This window comes from Larus michahellis, chromosome 5, assembly GCF_964199755.1.
Source record: "Larus michahellis chromosome 5, bLarMic1.1, whole genome shotgun sequence".
In the NCBI taxonomy this organism is placed as follows: Eukaryota; Metazoa; Chordata; class Aves; order Charadriiformes; family Laridae; genus Larus; species Larus michahellis.
The window spans coordinates 75,265,665-75,281,039 of NC_133900.1; the positions used below are offsets into that span (position 1 = coordinate 75,265,665).

Sequence of the window (15,375 nt, forward strand, 5' to 3'; positions counted from 1 at the left end):
GAAAAGATGCATCAATCCAGACAGAGAAGTAGTCATCATCCCTTAATAAGAAATTACTGGCACATGGAAACCATTGTTTCACTAAGGCTCTTTGTTTCAGTAAGAATGGTGCAGGTGTATTAAAGTAAAACTGGAGGACCAAGGAGAGGGCTGCCAGGAGCCGATAGACAGGTAGGAAGTTTCAGGGTGTTTAGCTCCTTGATTTCCTTGTAAAGGAGTAATTGGTGTTTACTCAGAGGGATGACAACAGTACGAAGCTGGAGGCAGTTGTACGTGACAGGAGCTGCCAACTAACCGTTCCCTGAACGTGAACCGAAGGTGACAGTTTCTGGTTCCGCGTCGAGTTCCCTCGAATCACGTGATTCAGGTAACGATCCTTTTTACAGGTTCAGCTTGAGCCTTTGGGGAAAGCCTCGGAAAGATTGACTGCATCTTTGCGCATCCCAGTTTCTAGAAGCAAAAAGTCCCGTGGAAGAAGCGGACGTGCCCTGCGAACAAGGGCCAAGTCAAGCAGCCTTGCGTGATACCAATGTCTGGCCATTTTAACCCGAGAGGGCCTTTGTTAGCTTCCCAAAAGGCTCTGGCCACAGCGTCCCTCAAAACCAGCCCCAGACCTCCGTCTGCCCCTGCAGTGCGAGGCCGGGACCGACAGCTCCAGAAATAGCGGGCGGCTTCCCTCCAGCAGTCAGCCTGGAGGAGACTCTCTGCATCTGAAAGCCTTTACTAATTTACCTTCCTGCTGGAAACAATGTAGTTTGATTTCCTGGTTCGCAGTGAAATGAAGCTAATCTATCATCTCATCCTGCGTGCAAGATTTATTCGCGTTTTGCAAAAGAAAAGCTGTGCTGGGGGAAGATGCCAGCACCTTCAAACTTCTTCCAAAAGACAATTCAATTTTCTCTTCTGATAGACGATCACAGCCCAGAGCCAGGAACATTCCTTTTTCCAACTCTGTGCTACAATGAAGTCCTGATGCAGTTAATGTTCAAACACATGGGCTTGGAACGGCCTTCCCAAAAGCAGAACTCGTGCGAGTGAAGGGGAGGACGTTTGTATGGGACCACAAACAAGTAAGGGAAATTAGCAGCAGGAGAAGGAATATTTTCAGGTGACAAGCAAAAGATAATGAAGAGACAAGCTTCCGCAGATTGATTCAATTTATGTTTTTGGAAAATACACATAGGCTCTGAGGTTTGGGGTGGAAGAATAGAAAATGGCAAATTAGTAACAGATTACTTCCTTAAGAGGAATTTTCAGTCTCAGGAAAGTGGATGGGAGTATTGAGGATACAACTCCTTGCAAGGCAGCAGCTTTCCAAATGCCTGACGGTGAATCCTAGCTTTTATTTATAGATCATCATTTGTGCTTTTCCAGCAATAGCAGATAACAGACAGTGCTGATTCAATAAAGTGGTGGAGCTGCCTTGATGTCGTTCTGCATGAACCTGAATGAGCAAACAAAAAGTGCTTTGGAGGGTGGGATGAACAGGGAGCTCCATTCCTACAGGAGACGATGGGAAAACAAGTGCCTTGTGTAGTGCCCAGTACAGTCACCAAAGGTATTCTTGCTTTTCCTGCTCTTGGAGGAACCCTTTCCTAGCCATCAGGCAGCAGGGGAAAGCATGAACTACATGTGTAATATGCACATCTTTCCTGTTGGTTTTTTTTTTTTTTTTGTGTTGTTTTTCCTTGGTAGGTGTCAAAGCAACGCAGATCTTGATGCAAGTAGTCCATCCCTAGTCATTAAAAACACCCCAAGAAGTGCCTAGCTTTAAATGTTTGAACAGGTCCTGCTGATTTATGTACTTGGACCTCTACTCTACTGTGTATGCTTCAGTGTGCGAGGATGTCCACGTATCCTCATGGCAGTCCTGGGTCCTACGTTGGCACGTCCACGCGTGTACCATGTTCCTACATGGACCATCAGGGTCACCAGTAGAAATGAAACTTATAAAATGTTCTGCGTATTCGCATGTATTCGCAGGTTTGCAACCATTGCATGTATCTGTACTGAATTACACGACGATTTGAGTTACAAACTGAGCATAAGTGGAGGAGAACGTGAGCTAAGGTAAAAACTAAACCAAGTTTTCTTTCTCTCCTCACCTCAGGTGCAGTTATATGCTTAAAATCACACTGCAAGACACAGCAGGGGCAAATGTAGCCTTGATTTACCTCCTACTGTAGGCTGCAGCGAGACTGTGGGTTTTAACCTGGGGGAGGGGAAGAAATGGGTTTCCAGAGGATTAATAAAACGACGGGCTGAAGCAGCTGCAGTACAAATGGCACCTCTCCACAGACAATCGGTTGGATTTTAGCACACTTTACTGAAGAAGTAAACCTTCTTCGCAAAAGGAAGACAGAAAACCAAACACATCAAGCTAACAAAAAGGTAATGAAGTAAGCATGGCGCTCTTGCACGTCTGTGTGAACACAAGTAGTATTTTAACACCAGCTACCAAGGAACGTAAGATAGGTACGTTATATGGCCTTCTCCAGGAGATTATGATAATAATCCCGGCATTAGATTATGGGGAGACTGAATCGCTAATGACCGACACAGTAAATATTCATCGCTGCCTTGCCGCGTGGCACTCTCCCTCCTGCCGCAAACCGGGGCCGGTTTGTTTGCCGGAGCATTTCCTTCCGCCTTTGCTCCTCTGGAACAATCTGTGCCCAACCAAAGGGTAAAAGCATGAACAGTACAAAAAAACCAATACAAGCCTTTAAACTCACGTGTCACCGTGTCTCTTGTCCGCTGCTGGCGGAGTCGTGCGGGGGTAAAAGCACGGGTTTGGGGCAGGGACACCGCGCTCAGCCGTCAGCCCCGGCTCCGCGGGCAGAGAGCAGCCGCCTCAGACGGGGGAGCCTGTGGCATGACAGAAGGTACAAAGAAAAGCTGAATTGCAGAAACCTGGGCAATTTAAGGTTTAGAAAACCACACCCTCCCGGTCATTTCTCCCGCAGGCAGATAAGCGTGTGCAGGCTGCTCAGACAACACTGTAATTTGAAGCTTTTACTTTTCTTTCCGGCATATATCAAAGTCCATTTTCAGTTTGGCCCTTCCTTGCGTTTCTTTTCTTCTTTCAGCCTTCCAATCAAAACTGTTCAAATTTAATTAAAGTCAAGGGGACCATCTTGAAGGTTGCTTCAAGACAAAAGATTCCTCTTGTCTTTCCCCTTGGAAAAGGAAGATGAGGCCCGCAATCTCTAACCCCGAGTCCATGCTTTGGAAGCTGGATCTTCACCTTGTTCCTGCACACTTGAAGTTGGTGGTGAAGACTTGAACCATGTAAGAGCAATTTGTAAACTCCGGAAGCAGCTGGATGAAAATACAAGCTCTGCTAATTTCCTGACCCTTGCAAAATAAAGACCTCTTTAAGACCTCTCATCTAGTAATTTTTAGTTTTAAAAGTACCCAAGAAAGGGGTAAGATGTTATACTGCAGATAAGGTGTTGTACTGCTGCACTGTAATGCAAAAGCTGAGTGTGCATGTTAATTACGAAAGCAGTGGCAGCAGAAAAAGATCTTTTTTTTTTAAAACATATTTTCAATGGAGGAAAAGAAACCCTGATCTCCCAACTACACGAATCACTAACACATGCAATGACTTCAGCCATCATGAGCGCTTGCTCCTAAGGAAGGAATTGTTATTCAGGAAGCAAGGCAGCTTTGGAGAGGGACTTGAAGCAAGCAACTGCCGTACACGCCGAAAACAGGCGGAAGGAAATCCCCAGCCCCTGATATAAACATCTATGGCTAACCAGGTCTTGGCCTCCAATCCGTTCTTACGCAAGTTTGTTTGCCTTCAAACATTTTAAAAGCATACTTGCTACTTGTGATTATAAAATCCCTTGTTAAATATTTGTTTTAAGAAATCATCAAGGGACCTGTCAAGTCCTACCAGCGAGTGTGACCGTCACGCCCTTAGCCTGATGGATGCTTCTTTGCAGCAGTGTTTGCCTTTCCTGCCCTGACGGCACTGCGCCCCGGCTCCCAGTTGCTGGAGGAAAGCTGGGATGGGTCCCTGCCGAGCCAGCCTGCCGGTGCTCGGTCGCCCAAAACCCAGGTGTGTGCTGGCAGTGCCCTGCTGGAGCTGCTGCTCTTCCTCCGGGATGGATGGAATACGGAGAGACACAGCCCGCACGGGACCAGATGTCCACGGCAGTCACAAGGCCAGATATGCAAAAGCCTCATGCGTCAGCCGCCTGCAAAATTGAACAATGCATATGCAATGTACTTTTAAAAAACATGCTTAAGCTACAGAAGCTTAAACATTAGCAAATACATCCCGTGTGGAGCAAAGCGTGTGTTTAAATCCTTCCTTGCATGGGAGGTCTCTCCGAGGCTGATCGCCCTAGATCAGAAAGCCCAGAGCCCTGCTGTCACAGGTGACCACATCAGACACTCTCAGTTACAGACTTAATTTCCATTTTAGAAACTAGCCAAGTTTTCACCCCCTCCCACAGCCAGGAGGCTTTTCTAAGTTTCCAGACTCAGGGCCAGTTCAAACTCATTTGTTCTCATGCCAGTGTTACTGGATTGCTTAAATAGCCTTTCCCATCTCATGACATGTTTTCCTATTTTCCTTCCCACTCGAACTCTCTAAGTCTCTGCTCAGAAGAAAGACTCTCCGCTCTCCTGCTCGCCCAAACAGCCCTCTTGGGCACTCATTCCTGTCTGAATTCTTCACTCTGGAATACGGCATTAATACTTCCTTACCCATACCAGGCAAATTATTTCCCCAGAAGGCGAATTATTTATTGGCTCTGAACCGAAGAGCTGGTGAGCTGTACCTGTTGATGGAAGAACCTGTGTTGAACCTGTCTTTCATCTGCTGGGGAGGAACATAGAAGGATCTCCTCCAAACTACAGCCTGTGCACTGCATTATTTACAGATTCCCTCCTTTGCCTGCAGCCGGCTAAAGGCTCCGTCAGATTTTCTTCATCAACAGCACAAAAAAGTGACAGTATTTTTTCCTGCTGCGATTCATTCTTTTGCATGGAAACGACAGCAGCATCTCATAGATCTGACTGGTGCAATGACGCCTGCATGGTAAACTTCTAATTCACTGTTACAGCTTCATACATTGGAGGTGAAAAAGTTACATATTTAGCTCTGTTTAATTTAAAACAAATTCATACAGTTTGTCTCAATCTATGCAAATATGGGTATAAGGACAGACCTTTCCAGTTGCAGATATTCCATACCTCACTACTGCTGAAATTATTCCCAGGAGGACAACGTGCCATAAACTCTATTGTATTAGACTCACTCATTTATTTATTTTAAAGAAATGATTTCAGTATATATTGCAACCATTGGCAATACATGCTGTGCAAGCTAAGTTAGAAGATTAGTCAAGTGAAATTGTGGGAAATTGTAATAATCCAATGTTAGGTGATAATATTGTAATGGATGACACCTGTGTTGGGTTGAAAAGATCAGCATGTCCTGCAAACACAGAGGCCCATGCAGCCTCCCATGAAGCCCCGTGATGCCGGAGCAGATGGGGCAGGGGCCAGGTCAGCTCTTTGCCTACAGCTGAGCCCTGTCTTCCAGCCCCTGGTCCGGGCCAGCCAGCAGAATGCTTGCAAAAAAGGAAATAAAAGTCCTATCTCTTGTGCATGTTACATTCTTGTCCACACAGATCTGTCAAGGGGCTGAACTATGCCATCTCTTTCAAGTACACAAGGAATCATAGAATCATAGAATCTTCATGGTTGGAAAGGACCTTTGAGATGATCGAGTCCAACCATACACACACAAAAAAACCCAAACCCCTACAATCTCCAGTGCTGTTGAGTATTTCTGTGATGTCCCCACAATGATAAAACATAGCCTTGTCCCTGATGCCCACAGATGGATGGTAGGATGGGAACAAGGAGGTGGAGGGCGGATGGCCCTGGCTGACACTCTGCCTCGGTGGAACAGCGGTGACAAGGGGGAGTCAGGGAAGGAGCATCATGAGCTGTGGGTCACAGCTCAGGATGGTGGAGACAGACCAGCCAGGAGGAGATGGGTTTCCTGGGATGAAACTGTCTCCCCCGACCTCCATGATGGCAGGCCACATCCACATCTGGCATGGGCATTTGATATAATGTTCTCACGTGGGATTGCACCGCATATATACCTCAGCTTGTTGAGGCATACAGGACATAGGAACAAACTCTAGCTGGGGGGGCGGAAATCAGATTTAGGAATTACTCCAGAATGAAGGCTGGTGTTTTCATGTCAGTTCCCTCTCCTTGTTTTCTCTTTTTGGAAAGTCAGCAATCTGAACTGGATCACAAAAGATAAAAGGAAAGATTGTCAAGCGCTTGTACTATGGACTCTCCGGGGACTACTGAGTGCCACTGACAGTCTGCCTGGAAATGAGACTATGGACTCTGCAGTCATTAATCACCAATGTTACACGAGCAGTTCTCTAGAGTGTGACAGTTTAAATAGCATGTTGACTTCCAAGCTGACCTACTTGGTGCAATTTACAGATGGCAAGGATCTTACACAGTGTATGTTACTCTGGGAAGTCATGTTTCATTTGTCATAAAAACTTACTACACCTCCTGTATCCCGTACCTTTACAATTTCTGGAAGACTCCTCAGAAGTACAGGAACATAATGAAGAAACTAAAACCACGTGATTGAAATAATCTCTTGTCCTCAATGAACCAATAATAGTACCAGACTTACAACTACTATTTTCTGAAACGGACAGCTTTCATGGGCTGAAAGTGCACAGAATTATGTCGCTACCGGGAAAAAAAAACGCAAAACAGCAACTTGTGCCATACCAGCAACTAAAACCATCCCACCAAAGAGCTCGCATGGCATCCGTCAGGAAGGGCTCCGACTGGGAAAGCCCGCAGACCCGTCTGTACAGTGTCAAGTGAAGCTCAGGGCTCCTTCCACCTCCTCCAGAACAATCCACGAATACACGAGCTGTACGTACGTCAGCAAAACAAACATTCAAGTGGCCAAATCACTCAGGCAGTTGGGAGAGGATAATATTACAGATAGCCAGGCTCTATATGTTTTCCCTTGGGAGAAATTGTTGAAGTTAAAAGATTAATCTGGGCTCTCAGCACATTCATTAGTTAAATTGCAAAGCAAGCTCGTTACATAACCAATCCCAGGACAATTATATTTATCTCGTCACGGTTCACGGTACGGGTGGATTGCTGACCAAGGTAACGCGGATACCTTCTGCGGGATGGAAGCTCTCTGATCCATCAGAAACATCAATCCTGTGCCCTACCCCAGTTTTTGGATTGCCCGTGCTTTTTTGGAAGAATACGTTTGTGTAGTACCTCCCAGAGGTCTCTCCAGCGTGGAGGGAGGGACTGAGGAAAGCTGGGTTCACTCTCTAGAAGTGGGCAAACTGAGGCACAGAAATTAAGTGACTTGCTCCTAATTACCAAGGAAGTCTCTGGCATAAAAAGCATCTCGCTAATTCTCATGTACTTTTTTTATACACAGTAAAGGGAATTGCTTATGGTGGAGTTAAATGTCTGTATTAAATACATGTACAAATACGTAGCGGGCGCAGTCCACCCTTGAATTAACGTTCACATTCATGTTTATATCCTGAGAGCAGTTCATAGAGTTCAAGACTAGAAGAGAGAAGGAGGTCATCTTGCCTGACTTCTTGCATGTCACAGGCTGACACGTCCCTTGCTCTGTGCCCTTTCTCGACCCCACTGCCTGGGTTTAGTCCCACCAGGAATCTTTCTAAAAAAGCGTCCCATCCTGGTTTGAAGAACCAAAAGGTGGGGAGTCCACCAGTCTCTTTGGTAGCTTGTTCTGGGAATTAATCATTAATACTTGTAAAAACATACGGATAATTTATTGCTAATTTGATGACACTGCTTCGGGTTATTGTCATTAATTCACATTACGCATTTCCTAGCTGGCTGAAAGAGCCCTTCTCAAGCTGGTATCTGCATCTTGTACCACTACCTGTGTTATACTCGCACTAACATCCATGTGTGTTTTTCAGGTGGACCGAAAAGACTGTGCTCCATCTAGCAGGTACATTACCTACCCTCAACTAGCCGGTATATTACCTAGCCTTTCGGTAAGATTTCTGCTATCCCCTGCATTCCCCTCCAATTTTTAAATCATCTTTTAAAGTGCCGGCTGTGATGGGATTGATGTTACTGCACATGAGTCTCCCTACACGCACAGAAACTACGAACACAGACAAAATCAGACCCTTGCTCCGACTTGACTCCCTTCTGCGTGTGTACTCAATGATCACACTAGACATTTCTCCCTGCCATTGGGCTAGGGCTATGTTCTGAGGTTGTCCGTTAAGATCTCTAAAGCCTTTCCAAACTCATTATTTTTTTTCCTAAAGTGTCTTCTTTATTTCTGTAGATGTGCTACATGTTCCCAGGTTTACAATTTTACATTTGTCTGTATTAAAACACTCTGTATTTGGTCTGAACTCCACTTTTTAGGCAATTCAGATTCCCTTTTCTATAGCACTTTGCACGATCAGTGAGTGATCCAGCATTTTTCCTGCAAGACCAAGAAGTGAAGATTAGCAGAAGCGGGCTGAGTCCTGATTTTGGCACTAGAATCTCACTGGAAATACCCTTGTTAGTGTGATTTTGCATCAACTGCTTTTGATACACCAGTTCTTAGCCGCTTGACGTGTGCTCACACAAGAATGTAAAATGCTTCATTTTTGATCCAATTATGTAAGAATACTGAGCTGAACGCTTTCAGGGTCTATTGTGCCTACATAGTTACTTTATTAGCCAAGCAGGTAATCTTACATAAAACCAGGCAAGTCAAGCTTACCTGACAAGACCTGTGTTTAATGAAAACATCACTGTCTGCCATTAATAATATTTCTGTTCTTTATTACTTGAATCCCCGTATCAGCTTCTCTGTTATTTTAGTGGAAGCGAGGAAGTGAGGTCAGGCAAGCTGTCCTGCCGTTATCAGAATTATCCAGTTTGTGTCGTTAGGACATTGGCAAAAAAAAAAGAACACGCTTTCAGTCTTGGCAAATTTCTCCATATCCCCAAATTTGTTAAAAGCTCACATCGGTGGGCCAGGCAATTTCTCAGCCATTTTTTTTTTTTAAATTTTTAGGATGCATAGCTGCAGGTTATACAGGATTTACTGCTTTAAAGCTGTTTTCCTAAAGTAGGAGTCATCTAACGTTGTCTAAATTATAGAGGGGCTGTAAAAGAATTCATCATCCTCACATGATATATGTACATCATCTTGTTTCTTTCCAAACATAAACCAGAAATATTTTCTGAACATTTCAGCCATCTATGCATTTGTTATTAACTGGTTTAGTACCTTCAATCCTTGCTCAGCCTACACCATTGCTACATCTTTTTTCCTTATGTGAATTAAAAACTCCTTTAGAACACTATTTGCTTGCCAAGAGTAGATTTTGCTTTAGCCTTTGCTAGTAATTCCATACTTTATAACACATAAATATCAACCACTATCTATCTCCCTTTTTCTAGCCCTTTTTTCCAATGTACAGCCCCACAGTTTATTTAAATATGTAAGTACTATGTATATTCATGCTCACATGTGTGTCTACAGATATTTATACATACATAGCCCCATATATAAATATGTGTGGACAAATACATACGCATTTAAACATATGTGTACGTATGTGTTAGCACATTTCTACTTTTTGTCTTCTTTTGCCACATGTTATCTTAACAATGTTGTGCCCATTTAGCAAACTCTTCTTGAAAATCTTGCCATTTTCATTCATATTTTTTGTTTCCCCAGTCAATTTTATTAAGGGCTGTCCTTGGCTTTGGGAAATTGTCCTTTTCAAAATACCATGTATAAATATTACTGTTTGGGACTGTTTTCAACTGTAGTGGATGTATTCAGGTCATGATCACTTCTTCCTGAGACAACCCCTGATTTCCAGTCGAGTGGATAAGTTCATTTTTATTTATTATGAGGTCGCCTAAAAGCAGAATTCTTCCACGCCAGGTTTGACGCGTTTGCTTTGTAGACCTATCATGTAGTATTTAATCCTGCTCTAGTGATGTTTCACAGGTAGCTAAATGACATCTTCAGTAAGTCTCCAAAATAGAGCTCCCCATAATTACACGGTTCTCTTCCCACACGCGGTAGCAGCTCATCCTGTCCTCAGATTCAGCTCAGTGACTTACGGTGTCACCTCTGCCCACCCCTGCTTGCTCCTGGGCTTTGGTAATCAGCATACTGCACTGCATTTCTTGAGATCCTGCACTTCCCAGTTCTAAGTTAGGCAGATAGAAGTCACTGGGTCATACACAAAGTCATTCCTCTCGCGCAGTTTCTTTTATCTCCCTTAGCCTGCTTAAACAGCTTATACAATATTCTGACATACTGGTCCCTCTAGCACTGAAACCTGATGAGACAATTAAGTTGAATTTATCTTGATTATTGAGAAATTCCAGTTCTTCTTACTTATTAGCCAGACTCTCAGCTTCAGCATATAAGCGTTTCCAAATGCGTTTCTCCTTGGATCCTCTACCAAGCTGATTTAATTTGTTCCTGACGTGGCCAATTTGAACCACATTTACTTTCTTAACCCCCTTCGGCGTGCTGTTACTCTAAATACAGTTGTGGCAGTTCCTAATAGTCAAGATTTTGTCCCCTGTTCACACCTATTGCCGCACCTATTCCATCTCTGCGTCATTTAGTACTGCATATATTACATGCCAGCACATGGTTTTGCTCCATGGTCAGTCCAAAACCAACGGAGTATATTTTGTGCTGGCCCATGGGATGCTGACAGAGGCTGGCTGGGGTACTGTATTTGTTAAACAGCTAATAGTTAAATAATGGCATCGAGTAGCATTCTTTCTGCGTTGGAGCGTCCTGTTTTTGCAGGTCGCTTCGCAATGTCATTCAGCAAATGCCATTTTTAATGCCAGCCCAAGTCCTCCACGTAGGTCACACCGGCAGGACGTACCCATGAATTGCAGTCGGCTGCGAGACCTGCAGCCACAGGACTCAGCGCTGCACCGAGCCCTTCAGGGAAACTCTCTGAACAGGCACAGGTGTGTTTCGCACAGGAGGAAGAAATGCATTAGCGTCTGGGAGTTGCCCACTAGTAGACGCTTGTTTTCAGCAGCAGAGCCTTGCTGGGAACAGGCAGGGGCTGTGCCAGTGCCCACCATCATCTGGGACGGGCCTGCTCATGCCCCGGCACCTGCCTTTTCATCAGAGGACAAACCTCTCTGGGGAAGGAGCTTTCACTGACTGCACTGAACACTGGATCGTCCCTTAAAGGGCTTAAACCCTGTGCAATCTAGCTAAAGAAAACCAGGGCACATTTTATCAAGTATAGTTATGTCCATGCGTACCACAGGAACTTGTGAAGGTGTAAATTTGAGACAGGATGCTCTGGGGCCTCTGCTCTTATGTCAGAGAGGTAAAGGATCTTCTCCTTGTGTGGAAAGGTTGTATCTTTTATTGAACTAATTGCTACAACTAGGAAAATGACGTACTTTCAGGTATGCAAGCGTTACACACAATCACAGAATTGTTCGGGTTGGAAGGGACCTTAAAGATCCTCTAGTTCCAACCCCCTGCCATGGGCAGGGACACCTCCCACTAGACCAGGCTGCTCAGAGCCCCATCCAGCCTGGCCTTGAACACCTCCAGGGATGGGGCATCCACAACCTCCCTGGGCAACCTCTTCCAGTGCCCCACCACCCTCATAGTGAAAAATTTCTTCCTTATATCCAATCTAAATCTACCCTCTTTCAGTTTGAAGCCATAACCCCGTGTCCTGTCACTACACTCCCTTATAAAGAGTCCCTCCCCATCCTTCCTGTAGGCCCCCTTTAGGTACAGGAAGGCTGCTATAATACCTTCCAATATCTTTAGGTATTGGAAGGCTGCATTCTTTAGGTCACACTCACTGTAAGTTCTAGTATATCCACACACACAAAAAAACCCCACAGAAGTTATCAGCTGGTGGGACAGAGCATGTAGGAAGGGGTCGCTTCCTTTCAAGAAGGTGAGATGTTTCCAATACATCAGCTCCTGAGCAGCCCAGCCCTTTCAGGCTGAACGTTTTATTGCTTGGAGATAGAGGCACAGAGCGTTGCTGGCCCAGCAAGCTCCGCAAACAGGGGAGAGTGCACGTCTTGCAAATGACCTCCCTTTGTTTTACTAAATGAATTAAGCATCGGTCTAAGCACGACTCCTTTTGCATGCCAATTGCTTAGATTGCTAATTCATTTATCCAAGGGAAAGTGCAATGCATAGGGTATAGATTACATCAGAAACAAAAGTTGTAAGGGCACACAAACACGTCTACATGGGGACAAATAAAGCGTATAACGTGTAATACATACACACAGAGAACCTCCTCAGCAATGCCCTTTGCAAACTGGGAGATGTTGATAAGACAGGGCATTTAGCATGGAGATGTAACCTAAACCTAAAATGAGTAAGTGCTACTTTTTCCTAAAGTCGTCTGCTTCCAAAGCAAAAAGGTCTAAAACCAGTGACTAGAAGAGCAGCTTTGCTGACCCTCCCCACGCAGCCCAAGCTCTGGCCTTTCGTGGGCTTCTGCCCTCACACAGAACATGCATTTTAAGTTTCCAGCGGCTCACGTAACAGTGCTTGTCAGGCTCCCAGAGCCCACAGCGACTTCTGGATTCAAGGAACAGCTTCAACCACTTCTGACAAATGAGAAGGGCTTTCAACAGCGATTAAACAAGTTTGGTGAAAGCGGGTTAGCTTTCAGGTGGAGATGAAAGACTGATAGCATTTTCACCGTGAGAAAACTCTCACTGAGAATGTCTTCCTAAAATGCAGAGCTCCCATTCCTAGCACGGGAAAGAAGTCTTGAATGTCCAAACAGCAGGAAAATCTCCTCTTGGAGCTCACGGCACTCATGAATCCACAGCAAACCAGGATCCTTTGGCTTTGGTGCTCACGGATCTGTTTAACTATACTTTTTTACACGCTATAAATTTCAGATCTTGCGTGTTTTCAAAAACCATAACAAATGCATGTATAACTGTACAATATATTATATATATACACACATATATATAAAATTCAACAAAAGGTTGAATGAAATTTGAACAGTTCCTAATGGAAATATTTATCACTTTTATTATTAAGAACGTTTTTTTCTACAGTCCACAATGCGAACGCTTGAGTATCATTTCAAATGAGAGCTCCTTGAGAGAACATTTCTTTTTTATGCATCGTACCATGAAATTCCTTAGAAGTGGCAACTCCATCAAAACTATTTAAAACAAATTTAAGCAAGTCCATTTAGCTGACTTACAAATCTCACATTATTGGGTTAGTGTCGTAGTGTACTTCCCCTTTCACTGTATTATGGCCTGCAGCAAAACCACAGAAAGCTCTTCAGCTAAGTAGAGAAGATAAGACTTATTTGACATTACATCAGTGCCTGGTGATGTCTTCAGTGAATATTTTCTGTGCTTTTTCTAACATAATTATACCTGGAGAAGCTCTGTTGGACGCCTTTAACTGTTAAAAAGGTAAAAATGAAGGTCTGGCCCAGGCATATGAAACAGAAGCTTTTTTAAAAGCACTTCGACCACAGTTCTGCTATGTGAATCTCAGTTGATAACACGGACACAACAACATTTTATTGTTGTAGTTTCAGGCCTCTGTAGACCACATAGGCTGAAACATTCCAGATCTGGGACAGCAAAGCCACCAAACTGTTTCTGTGTATGATATAATGGCAGGAAATGAACCCAAATCTCCACAGGTTCAATGTCGATGTACCCGTGCTTCATGCTACCAACCTTCCCTCTTGCTGCTTTTGCCAGGGAACTGGTGCTGGGAGCTTCCCGCGGAACGAGGTAGTTACTATGTGTATATGAATGGGGTTGCTATCATCTGTCACAGGCTTCGGGCTGAAGCAGTTGTTCAGAGCATCCCTGACAAGTACCCCAGAACAAGTCTATATTCATGCCCCGTGGACAAAATCGCCATTCGTATTTAGATTTGCACCATGTTCACCAAGTTCCTTGGGAGATCTGTTCGCTTTGTGTGGGGGGAAATGGATCAGAAAATACTGACAATTTTCAAAACGCTTGCTTTGAATTTCAATGTCTCCTCCTTGTACTGGCTAACAGTGAACTACTGTTGGTACACACTAGGTCCCTCACACCGCACGTAAAGTACGTTGACTCGCCGAGTGTGTGGAGACTGAGAACTCCCTTGCCTACCCCTCCCTTCCCAAAACACCAGCAATGGACCATTATCTTTGATTTTGACATCTGAAGAGAGAATGCAAATGCCAGGAAGGAAGTTTTTAGAATCCGTAAAAAAATAGTCTCTAAAAGACCTTCCAAAGGGAATATTACAACAGGATACAGTAAAGAAAAACAGGAGAAGAATTTGAGGGGGAGAAGCTCACAATATAAATGAAAAATACTTCTGCGAATAAACAAAAACAAAAGCACATCCAAACCTACTTCTGCTTAACAGAAAATAAATCATTAGTGAATTTTCTGCTTAAAATAGACTAAGCACATTAGTGGAATACTTGAGTATGTCTAATTTATACCTTCCGGACTGCGCAGTGTAGTACAGGGAAGATGAAAGAACACTCAGAATTGATGTTGGGGCCGCCCCCGCTGGACCACCAAGGCAGAAGGTGAAATGCAGAGGTTACAAACTGAGTACTAGGACATGAATTCTTTGAAAAATTTCCTTTACATCACCAGGGTATCTCCTCAAGAATCAGGAAAAATTTATCTTTAAAGTCACTGAACTGAAGGTTAGGAAACCCCGGTCTTTCTGAGCATCTTGGTAATAGCTGGTCACAATAAAATTGTCATGATTTATTACGTTTTGGAGACGGTGACTAGCTTAAGGCTATCTATATTCTATACTATAACAACATGCAATATAAAAGCAAACATTACCCTAATTTCAGCCCCCCTCCTCCCGCAATTTCTTTTGCTAAACACTCTCAGGGTAGACTGTGCTGTGCAAACCACACAGAAAGCCTGCACATCAAAGAATTTGCAAGCTAAGCAGCTGAGATCAGATCAGGAATCCAGAACAACTCAACATTACATGGATCTGCACAGGGCTTTGTGCGTGACATGAAAGTCATGCTGGAAAGGCTGAGTCTCAACAAAGATAAGGGATGGTGACTTGCCGAAGGTGGCTAAAAAGCTCCGGACAGTTGTGAAGTACAGCTGAGTTTCAAACCCATTTCTGAGCAGCTGCGAAGCTCTCCTAGGGAAGAGCAGGACAGAGCACAACAAAGCAGCAACACTGGCTTGGCTTGTGGTTTCTCCTCCGTTATCAAGGCAGCAGGTTTTTGTCAGAATGTTTTCCAGGCCCAAGGACTTTGCAACAAACTCGGACCAGAC

At 44.2% G+C, this 15,375-nt stretch overlaps 1 protein-coding gene across 3 annotated transcripts in view; it reads right to left on the reverse strand.

The window, feature by feature from the left end:
• The window catches only part of LNX1 (ligand of numb-protein X 1), a 129,257-nt gene that overhangs the window by 82,941 nt on the left and 30,941 nt on the right, over nucleotides 1–15,375 (reverse strand). For 2 of the 3 annotated variants that reach the window (XM_074588067.1, XM_074588066.1), the window contains exon 3: nucleotides 2,736–2,868. The exons of the other annotated variant lie outside the window; for it this stretch is intronic. The gene's annotated coding sequence lies outside the window, so the exon portion shown is untranslated. The remainder of the gene's footprint in view (nucleotides 1–2,735; nucleotides 2,869–15,375) is intronic. 3 annotated transcript variants of the gene reach the window in all.